We start from the raw sequence: 11,229 nt of genomic DNA on the forward strand, positions 1-11,229 counted from the left end.
CAGAAGAAGCAGCAGAAGAAGCAGAAGAAGCAGAAGCAGCAGAAGAAGCAGAAGAAGCAGCAGAAGAAGCAGCAGAAGAAGCAGGAGAAGAAGCAGGAGAAGAAGCAGAAGAGGAAGGAGAAGAGGAAGGAGAAGAAGAAGGAGAAGAAGAAGAAGAAGAAGAAGAAGAAGAAGAAGAAGAAGAAGAAGAAGAAGAAGAAGAAGAAGAAGAAGAAGAAGAAGAAGAAGAAGAAGAAGAAGAAGAAGATGATGATGATGATGATGATGATGAAGAAGAAGAAGGAGGAGGAGGAGGATCGGTCGATGCTTGTCGGGAGGCATGTTGCACCAAAGATCATTTGCAATGTCTCATTAGCATGATGCAACTTGATGCCTACTAGTCAACCTTCTTCTTGTAGACATTGTTGGGCCTCAAAGTGAAGAGGTTTGTAGGACAGTAGCAAATTTCCCTCAAGTGGATGACCTAAGGTTTATCAATCCGTGGGAGGCATAGGATGAAGATGGTCTCTCTCAAACAACCTTGCAACCAAATAACAAAGAGTCTCTTATGTCCCCAACACACCCAATACAATGGTAAATTGTATAGGTGCACTAGTTCGGCGAAGAGATGGTGATACAAGTGCAATATGGATGGTAGATAAAGGTATTTGTAATCTGAAATTATAAAAACAGCAAGGTAGCAAGCGATAAAAGTGAGCGTAAACGGTATTGCAATGGTAGGAAACAAGGCCTAAGGTCCATACTTTCACTAGTGCAAGTTCTCTCAACAATAATGACATAGATATATCATATAACAATCCCTCGACATGCAACAAAGAGTCACTCCTATCTTCTGGGGCCCACGAGACAGGGCGCACGCCCAGGGGGGTGGGCGCGCCCTCCTATCTCGTGGCCTCCTCGACGCTCCCCTGGCTTGCGCTTCAAGTCTTCCGGATCATATTCTTCCCAAAAATCACGCTGCCGAAGGTTTCGTTCCGTTTGGACTTCGTTTGATATTCCTTTTGTTCGAAATACTGAAACAGGCAATAAAATAACAATATGGGCTGGACCTCCGGTTAATAGGTTAGTCCCAAAAGTAATATAAAAGTGTATAATAAAGCCCGTAATCATCCAAAATAGATAATATAATAGCATGAATGCTTCATAAATTATAGATATGTTGGAGACGTATCAGCATCCCCAAGCTTAATTCCTGCTCGTCCTCGAGTAGGTAAATGATAAAAGAAAGAACTTATGAAGTGTGAATGCTAGCAGGTGCACAAGTTTTATCAATGATAATTTCAATCACCTTTTCTAGCATGTTTATATATCATAACAGTAGTTCATCTCATAAAACTTTTCATGATCAAGTAACAAGCTATTCACATGTTAAAGCATAGACCATAAACTTTCTTGAAAACTAACAAACTTCATTCTTAGTCATCAAACAATTGCAATTCATCATTTTTTCAGGAAGGGTCTATGTCAGAGCTTTGATTTAGCAAACTCCACATACTCAACTATCATATAGTCTTCTACAATTGCTAACACTCACACAATACTTGTGGTTATGGAGTTTTAATCAGACACAGAGAAAGATAGGGGCTTATAGTGTTGCCTCCAAACGTATTCACCTTTGGGTGATGTCAACAATAATAGTTCATGCTAACTTACATCCAATTGGATATATATATATCAGGATCACCCCAACATAAAGTGCTTGCCAAAGGATAAAATGAAAAACGGAAAGGTGAAGATCACCTTGACTCTTGTATAAAGTAAATGACATAAAGTAAAAGACAGGCCATTCGCAGAGGGAAGCAGGGATTTGCAGAGGTGCTAGAGCTCGATTTTGAAATAGAGATAAATAATTTTGAGAGGTATGATCTCAATGTCAACATAACAACCAAGAGTTCCCAATATCTTCCATACTACATACATTATAGGTCGTTCCCAAACAGAATGGTAAAAGTTTTTACTCCCCCTCCACCAACAGTCATCAATCCATGGCTTGTCCGAAACAACGGGTGCCTCCAACTAACATCAAACCTCGGGGAGTTTTGTTTGGAATTATTTTTGATTTGATTTTGATCTTTTTGATCATGGGACTGGGCATCCCGGATACCAGCCATTTTTCTCATGAATGATGAGCGGAGTCCACTCATCTTGAGAATAACCCACCTAGCATAGAAGACACTGACAGCCCCTAGTTGCTACATGAGCAATTTGGGCATACAAAACATATTATTGTTTGAAGGTTTAGAGTTTGGCACATGCAAATTTACTTGGAACGACAGGTAAATACCGATTATAGGTAGGTATGGTAGACACTCACGGCAAAATTGGGTTCAAGGGATTTGGATGCACAAGGAGTATTCCCGCTTAGTACAGATATTTAGGCTAGCATGAGGGGGAAAGGCAAGCTCAACATGTTTGAATGATCCATGACAATATACTTTAACTGAAATGTGAGAAAACATAACCCATTACGTTGTCTTCCTTGTCCAACATCAACTCTTTAGCATGTCATACTTAATGAGTGCTCCCAATTATAAAAGGTGTCTATGATAATATATTTATATGTGGAATCTCTCTTCCTTCAATATTCTTTCATGAATTATTCAAATGACCAATACAATGCTTGCTAACCTCAAATAAATTTACAACTTCTACTTCTTAGATGTAAATTCATTACTCCCCATGGGATAAGCAAATGAAACATATATAATTTCAGATTTATGACATTCAACTCATTCAATCATTTACTCATAGGATATAAGTGAAGCACACGAGTAAATTACAAACTACTCCAAAAAGATATAGGTGAAGATCAATGAGTAGCTAAATAATTATGTATCTATGTGAAGACTCTCTCCCCTTAAAAGAATTTCAGATCTTGGTATTGTATTCAGCAAGCAAAATAAAAATAAAATGGCATTGCAAGGATAGCACAACTCATGTGAAGAAGCAAAAACTTAGGTTTAACCGATACTAACCGATAATTGTTGAAGAAGAAAGATGGGATGCCTACCGGGGCATCCCCAAGCTTAGATGTTTGAGACTTCTTGAAATATTATCTTGTGGTGCCTTGGGAATCCCCAAGATTGAGATTTTATGTCTCCTTAATTCCTTTCATACCTCGGTTTCATAAATCTCAAAAACTTCATCCACAACAAACTCAACAAGAACTCGTGAGATAAGTTAGTATAAAACAATGAAAAACCTTATCATTTTCTACTGTAACAAATTACTAACATTGTTATTAAACATTGCATACTAAATTTCTCTGCATATTTAATACACCTATCCTAAAATAGAATCATTAAACAAGCAAGCATAGGCAAACAATGCAAACATAACAGCAATCTGCCAAAACAGTATAGTCTGTAAAGAATGCAAGATTCATCATACTTCCCTAACTCCAAAATTATAAGAAAAATACTATGCTATAGAATATTTATCATAGCTCATTATGCAAAAAGATTCAACATTATATCACTCCCTGACTTTTCTAGGGAATTTTTGCAACAGCGGTAAACTTTCTGTTTTCAAACAGCAACATGTATACTAGCGAAATAAGCATGGTAAAGGCTATCCTTGACATTTTTATTGAAAATAGAGATGCAAAACATTATTCTAAATAACAGCAAGCAAATAGTAACAAAATAAAATTACGCTCCAAGCAAAACACATATCATCATGAAATGATGAACCAAGTCATCAACATGGGAAATCGCCATGGACAGTATCAGCAGCATTCCAAGTTATCTGAGCTACAGAAGACACGTCCTCAAACATTTTCTCACACTGACAAACCTCTTGAAGCCGAGGACTGGCTTCGAGATATGGAGAGAAAATTAATTATTGCAAAATGTTCAGACCCCGAAAAGGTACTGTATGCTCCGCACTATCTCACAGGAGCAGCCGCATCGTGGTGGGAGAATTTTCTGCACATGCATCCCAACGAAAATGACATATCCTGGGATGATTTCAAGGAAGGTTTCCGTGGTGCACACATTCCTAAGAGTATTATGAAAATCAAGAAGAGAGAGTTCGATGACCTCAAACAAAGGAACATGACAGTGTCAGATTACAACAGTCAATTTACTCTATTGTCCCGCTACGCCAATGAAGAACATATGACTGAAATCAAGAAGATGGAGAAATTCCTTGACGGTCTGGCACCCGCGCTTAAATGCCAACTGGTCGTGCACACTTTTCCTGATTTTAAAACACTGGTGGACAAAGCCATTACTCTGGAAAATGAGAGACGCAGTCTGGAAGATATCCGCAAGCGAAAAAGGGACCAGACTAACCATGCTCGCAATCACCGAAGCAGGACAAATTTTCAAAAGGGTGGGACACACAAATCCTCATCCAATGTCTCACGCCCAATCAAGAATTTTCATGCAGGGGACAAGGAATTCACCTATCGCCCCGGTGTTACTTGTTACGCTTGTGGAGAAGAAGGGCACTATGCCAAACAGTGCCCCAAGCCAAGGAACTCAACCCCAAAGCCAAACAACGGCGGCAACAATTCCGCGCCCAAGCAAAACAATTTCAATCCCAACAATAACCACAGGAAGGGTCATCTGAACCACGTAACCAAAGAGGAGGCACAAAATGCTCTGGATATCGTACTCGGTACGTTTCCTATCAATACAATACCTGCAATGGTTTTGTTTGATTCTGGAGCTTCTCACTCTTTCATTTCGAAAAGTTTTGCTTTGCAAAATAATTTTTCGATGCTTCCTTTGGAGAAATCCATGATCATCAAGTCCCCTGGGATTCAGCAAGTTACTCAGAATTACTGTCAGAATGTGGTCATTGAGTTCGAAGGATTGGAGTTTCACGCAAATCTTATTGTGTTGGAAAATAAAGGACTGGATGTCATCCTAGGGATGGATTGGCTAACCACCAACAAGGGGTTTATCGACTGTTTCAACAGGACCGTAATTCTCACACACCACCAAGGGAAGACAATAAGAGTATCAGCCAAGGAAGGAAAAATACCCCGGCAACCGAGATTAAATAAGGTGGACGTTTCTGAGCTAAACAAGGTTCCAGTAGTGTGTGAATTTCCAGATGTATTCCCTGGAGAACTACCAGGCATGCCACCAGACCGAGAAATAGAATTCCGCATTGAGCTCGCACCAGGAACCACCCCCATATACAAGAAACCGTACCGAATGGCACCATCCGAATTAGTTGAGTTGAAGAAACAAATAAAGGAATTGCTAGACAAAGGATACATTCGAGCCAGCTCCTCACCTTGGGGATCACCAATTTTATTTGCCAAAAAGAAGGATGGAACGCTGAGATTGTGTATTGACTATCGAGCACTTAACATGGTCACAGTCAAAAACAAATACCCGATGCCAAGGATAAACGATTTGTTTGATCAACTCGCTCAGGCCAAGGTATTCTCAAAGATTGACTTAAGGTCAGGATACCATCAATTGAAGGTACGAACGGAAGATATCCCCAAAACAGCCTTCACCTCCAGATATGGACTGTACGAGTTCACAGTGATGCCATTTGGATTAACTAACGCCCCAGCATATTTTGTTCACCTCATGAACAAAGTATTTATGAAGTTTATGGACAAGTTTGTCGTGGTATTCATCGACGATATTCTGGTATACTCCAAGACACCAGAAGAGCACGCAGAACATCTCAGGATTGTGCTAGGAGAGCTCATAAAACACCAATTGTATGCCAAGTTCAGCAAGTGCGAATTTTGGCTAAGACAAGTAGGCTTTCTAGGCCACGTACTGACCCAAGACGGTATCGCAGTGGACCCAGAGAAAGTCAAGGCCGTACTTGGCTGGAAGTCACCAGCCAGCGTAACAGACATACGGAGTTTCTTGGGAATGGCAGGATATTACCGCAGATTTATTGAAGGATTCTCCACCATAGCCAAGCCTATGACACAGTTGCTCAAGAAAGATAAGAAGTTTGAATGGACAGAAGCCTGCGAAAAAAGTTTCCAAGAACTAAAGCGGAAGTTAACGACAGCACCGGTATTAATTGTACCCGACATACACAAGAATTTTGAAGTATATTGTGACGCGTCCAGAAAGGGACTCGGATGCGTGTTGATGCAGGAAGGCAAGGTTGTCGCCTACGCTTCAAGGCAACTTCGCAAGCATGAGGAAAATTATCCCACTCATGACTTAGAAATGGCAGCAGTTATTCATGCACTCAAGGAATGGAGGCATTTCTTACTTGGGAATCGATGTGAAATATATACGGATCACAAAAGTCTCAAATATATTTTCACACGGCCAGAACTAAACTTACGGCAACGACGTTGGTTGGGGTTGGTAAAGGATTATGATGTTGGTATCCATTACCATCCAGGGAAAGCAAATGTGGTGGCCGATGCCCTTAGTCGGAACCCCAGCTCCGACGAAAACAATCTGCACAGCTTGAGGCCCGAATTCCAACAAGAATTTGCCAAGCTCAACTTGATAATGGTAGCAGAAGGCACCATATCAAACTTGGAAATACAACCCGACCTTGTGGAGAAAATCAAAGAAGCTCAGCCCGGTCACACCAGCATCGAAGGCATCAAAAGAAAGTTGAGTATGGGCAAGGCCACGGAATTCGTCATAGACAATGAAGGAATATTATGGTACGGAGAAAGGCTCTGCGTGCCAAACATAGAAGACCTTAAACAGCTGATTTTAGCTGAAGCCCACACCGCCCCGTACTCGATCCACCCTGGAGGAACCAAAATGTATAAAGATATTCAGGAAAGATTTTGGTGGCACGGTATGAAGAGGGACATAGCCACCTTCATTGCATGTTGCGACTCATGTCAACGCATAAAAGCTGAGCATCAGAGACCAGCCGGACTACTGCAACCGAACAAAATACCTGAGTGGAAATGGGATGAAATAGGGATGGATTTCATTGTCGGACTACCTCGGTCACAACACGGGAATGATGCCATATGGGTCATCACTGACAGGTTAACCAAAGTGGCACACTTTATTCCAATAAAGATGACCCACACCACTCAGAGGCTTGCCAGGATTTATCTTTCCCGCATAGTTTGTCTGCACGGTGTCCCGAAGATTATAATATCCGACAAAGGCACTCAGTTCGTCTCAAGATTTTGGGAGCATTTACAACAGGCTCTGGGAACCCAACTAGCCTTCAGTACCGCATACCACCCACAAACTGATGGACAAACAGAACGCGTAAACCAGGTTTTAGAAGACATGCTAAGAGCATGTGTCCTCACATATGGAACCAGTTGGGAAGAAAGCCTGCCATATGCCGAGTTCGCATACAACAACAGTTACCAGGCCAGCCTACAAATGGCACCATTTGAGGCTTTATACGGACGAAGATGTCGTACCCCGTTAAATTGGTCAGAGACCAGAGACAGCCGCATCTTCTGACCTGACATGCTCAGAGAAGCCGAGGAAAAGGTCAAGCTAATCAGAGACCGACTCAAGACCGCTCAAAGTCGACAGAAGAGTTATTATGATCAGAAACATCGTAGGGTCAGCTTCGAACCCGGTGAATTCGTGTACCTACGAGTATCACCTATGAGGGGACTGCAACGGTTTAAGATTAAAGGAAAGTTAGCACCAAGATTCATTGGACCATTCTGCATCGTGGCACGAAGAGGCACTGTAGCCTAGCAGCTAGACTTGCCCGAAGACTTGTCCGACATTCACGACGTGTTCCACGTCTCTCAATTAAGGAAGTGCGTAAGCAAACCAGAGAAACAAGTATCCCATGAAAACATTGACGTACAGCCAGACCTCACTTATCGAGAACGTCCCGTAAGAATTTTAGAGGAGTCTAAAAGGAGGACCCGACAGAAGACCATCAAGTTTCTCAAAGTCCAGTGGAGCAATCACACCGACAGTGAAGCAACTTGGGAAAGAGAGGATTTTCTTCGGACAGAGCATCCACACTTATTTAAGGATCAGCTGAAATCTCGGGGACGAGATTTTTCCTAAGGGGGTAGGTGTTGTGACACTCCAAAATTTTTATTTGGTTTTCAGCAAAAACTTTGTGGTTTTTGAAAAGAGGCCATTTAAAATTTTTCCAGAAAACCTTCCTCTTAAAAAACTTCCTTTTCTTTGGCAAGGTTTTATTTTTATTCAAGCTATGGTGTTTGATCTTTTGAAACTTTTTCTCTGTTGGTTCCCTCTCAAATTATTTTGTGAGTTTAATCTTTTTCTTTTAAAAAGAAGCTCTATGAAAATTTGGGATTTTCATATCTTGAAAACCACCCATGACTTTGTATTTTTGCCCATGTGATAAAACCCCTCCAAAACCTCCCCTCCTCCTTGTAGTCAACCTAAGTTCTCTGTCCCAACTAATCCAAGCAAGTTTTGGATTTTATTATAATTATTTTTCCCCTCAAATCATTTCTGAAAATTATTTGGAGCCTGAGAGTTTTTCAAAGCAAGTACCCTTTTTCATTTGAGTTTTGACCTCAAACCAACTCTCCTGGAAAGTCCTTTGTACCCACAACCCAGAACCATCTTGATCCACTCCTTCTCTTTTCAAAATTTTCAAAATTCAGTCTCTGCAAGTTTGGACCAGATTTGCCAAATTTGATGAAATTCATATCTACACTCCTCCAAAAATTCCACCAAAAATCATGCAGCCTACTGGAGCAATGAGAAGCCACTCCACCAAAAATCAGCTCAAGGAAAAATCCCCAGAGGCCAAAAACATTCTGTCGAACACCTGAGCTGCACTGTTCCTTTGCAAATTCAGAAAATTCAGATTTCAGTGTCGTTTTCTTCGTCAGAGGTTCAGACACATGCTCACAGTGCACTTGGCACGTCCCTCGCCGCCTCTTCCTACTGTCTGGAGCACCACACGCGCACTTGGCCTCTTCCTGGTGTCGGTGGCACGCTGGCCCGCCCTCGCCGGCGTCTTCTGCGGCGTCGGGACCTCCCGTGGCGGCCGACAGGGGACGGAACGGCGGCTCAACGCCGTTCGGCGCCGCCCAATGCCCCTCTGCTCTCCACGTGGCCTCATGCATGCCAGCGCACACCCGTGGCACCGTCGCCGTGGCCCGGCAAGCACGGAACATGCTCACTGCCGCCGACGGGCCCGCGCCGCCCCGTTCTGTCGAACTCGCCCATAGCACCAAATCCCAGCCCGATTAGCACCTAAATGGAACCGGTGGACCTCAATGGCATTGCCCAAGCCCCTAATCCCACTGCCCAACCACAGCGTCGCCGTAATCACTCGCCGGACTTATCCCGTTCGCGGCAACCGCCTCAGGCCGGCTATATATAGCGCCCCTAAGCTCCCTCTCGCCCCCGCACACCTCCACCACCTCACTGGACCCCGACCAGCAACTAGAAGAGCCTCGAGGGGCCCTTCTTCCTCGACTCCGGCCACCTCGCTCCGCCTCGGCCACCAGCTCGATTCGCTCCGGTGAGGCCATCTCCGGCACCCAAACCCCATCCGTTACCCCCTCTAGATACCAGAAGCCTAGCCCCCTCCTCAATTTGATCTTCACAGCTCTCTCCGACGAGTCCCTCGACCACCCGAGCCGCCGTCCGCTGGAGCAAAGCTCGTCGTCGACGTGGTACTCACCGGCGACCACCACCACCACCAACCGATGCGGGAAGGTGCCCTGAACACCGAGGTACCCTCCGATCCCCCTGCCTCGCCGTGGATCGCTGCCGGCGACCACCGCGTCTCACGGGCACCGGCGAAATCTGCCGCCCCGTTCGTATATTCAAACCTGACAGGCGGGACCCGCTGTCAGCCTCTCTGTCCTTTCTAAACGAAGCATTTTCTGAAAACGCCTTCTGCCAAATGCGCTTTCCCTTTGGGCTGGCGTAGTTTCTACCGAAGCGTTTTCTGTTTTTATAAGCTAGCCCCTGGGAACTTTCTGTTTCATTACAGATGAGTCCCTGGACAAAAACCTTTATAACTTTTAAACAGAAAGGTATTTTTGATTGATTCTTTTTATGTTCTCTTTAAAATCTTGTCTAGTTTTTTATCAGATTTATTTGAAAAATATTTGGAATACTTTTTGTGCACCCCTTGGTATTTACGATAGCGCATATATTTTCTTTATACCGTAGATACCGAAGGAGGTGACGGAGCCGCGAACTTCACCGAGCTAGGCTCCGACTACTCTGAACCAGGCAAGCATGTTTGAACTTTTGATATGATGAGTGTCTTGGCATGTTTTGCATTTAGTTAGTTTCATGGCATGTTGATGAGCATACCGAAGAACGTTATTTTATGCAATGTTGAGGTAAGTGAGTTCGATGATCCATAAGTGGATGGATGTGAGTATGCATGGCCATGTGTTGGCATGAGGATGGGTAAGATGGCAGTGTTGTAGCATGCCAGGCTTATGCCAGACTATGTGACTTCAATGTCAACTCGTATCATTCCAGTTCCTTCCATTCTTCCTTCCTTGTACTACCACAGATTTTTCGTAAGGAATATGGCTTAGTAAGTTGTAAACCGCTTCCTGGTACACACCAAAAAGGAGAGGCCGTGATGATGGTTCCATGGCCCTGGATTAAAGCCAGTCATCCAGTCAGGGGGCATGGGTGTTTCCGGTTGGGACCGAGAGGGGGGCACCCCTTAGAGCACGCGTATATAAATTTGATCCCATGCTATTCGAGATTGTGATCTCCCCGTCTCAAAAGTTTTTCTTGGACGATGTCTGGGGTGAGTCCTGGCATCGAGAGGTAGGATGGGTGTGTACTGGATAGCTGTGTTTTCTTCCGAAAAACCGTAAACGGAACTAGTCCTTCGGGACTGCGGAAATCCGTTGGCTGTGGGAAAAATTTTGTACAAACTCTGCAGAGTCATATATTTCCTCCAAATCATCTATTCCATGTCCAAGATCGATATTATCTTATCCTGATAAAATTTCAGTTTTGATGACAGAGACTCCGGTGAATCGCCTGAGTGCTAAGTCCGGTTAAATGATTATTTCTGTGAATGGACTAACCCATTTATTCTCATAAATTGAATGTTTATTATGAGTATTATTTACTTGTGAATAAAAGCCCTTTCTGTGATGTCGCTCAGACGTCCGACTGTGGCATAATTGTATTTTACTTTCTTTTCAAGCCCTTTATGTGGTGTCGCTAAGACGCCCGACTGTGGTATTTCTTTCAAGCCCTTTCTGTGATGTCGCCCCGACGTCCGACTGTGGCATTTCTTTTAAAGCCCTTTCTGTGATGTCGCCCCGACGTCCGACTGTGGCATTTCTTTTAAAGACCTTTCTGT

This window comes from Triticum dicoccoides, chromosome 1B (assembly GCF_002162155.2).
Source record: "Triticum dicoccoides isolate Atlit2015 ecotype Zavitan chromosome 1B, WEW_v2.0, whole genome shotgun sequence".
NCBI lineage: Eukaryota > Viridiplantae > Streptophyta > Magnoliopsida > Poales > Poaceae > Triticum > Triticum dicoccoides.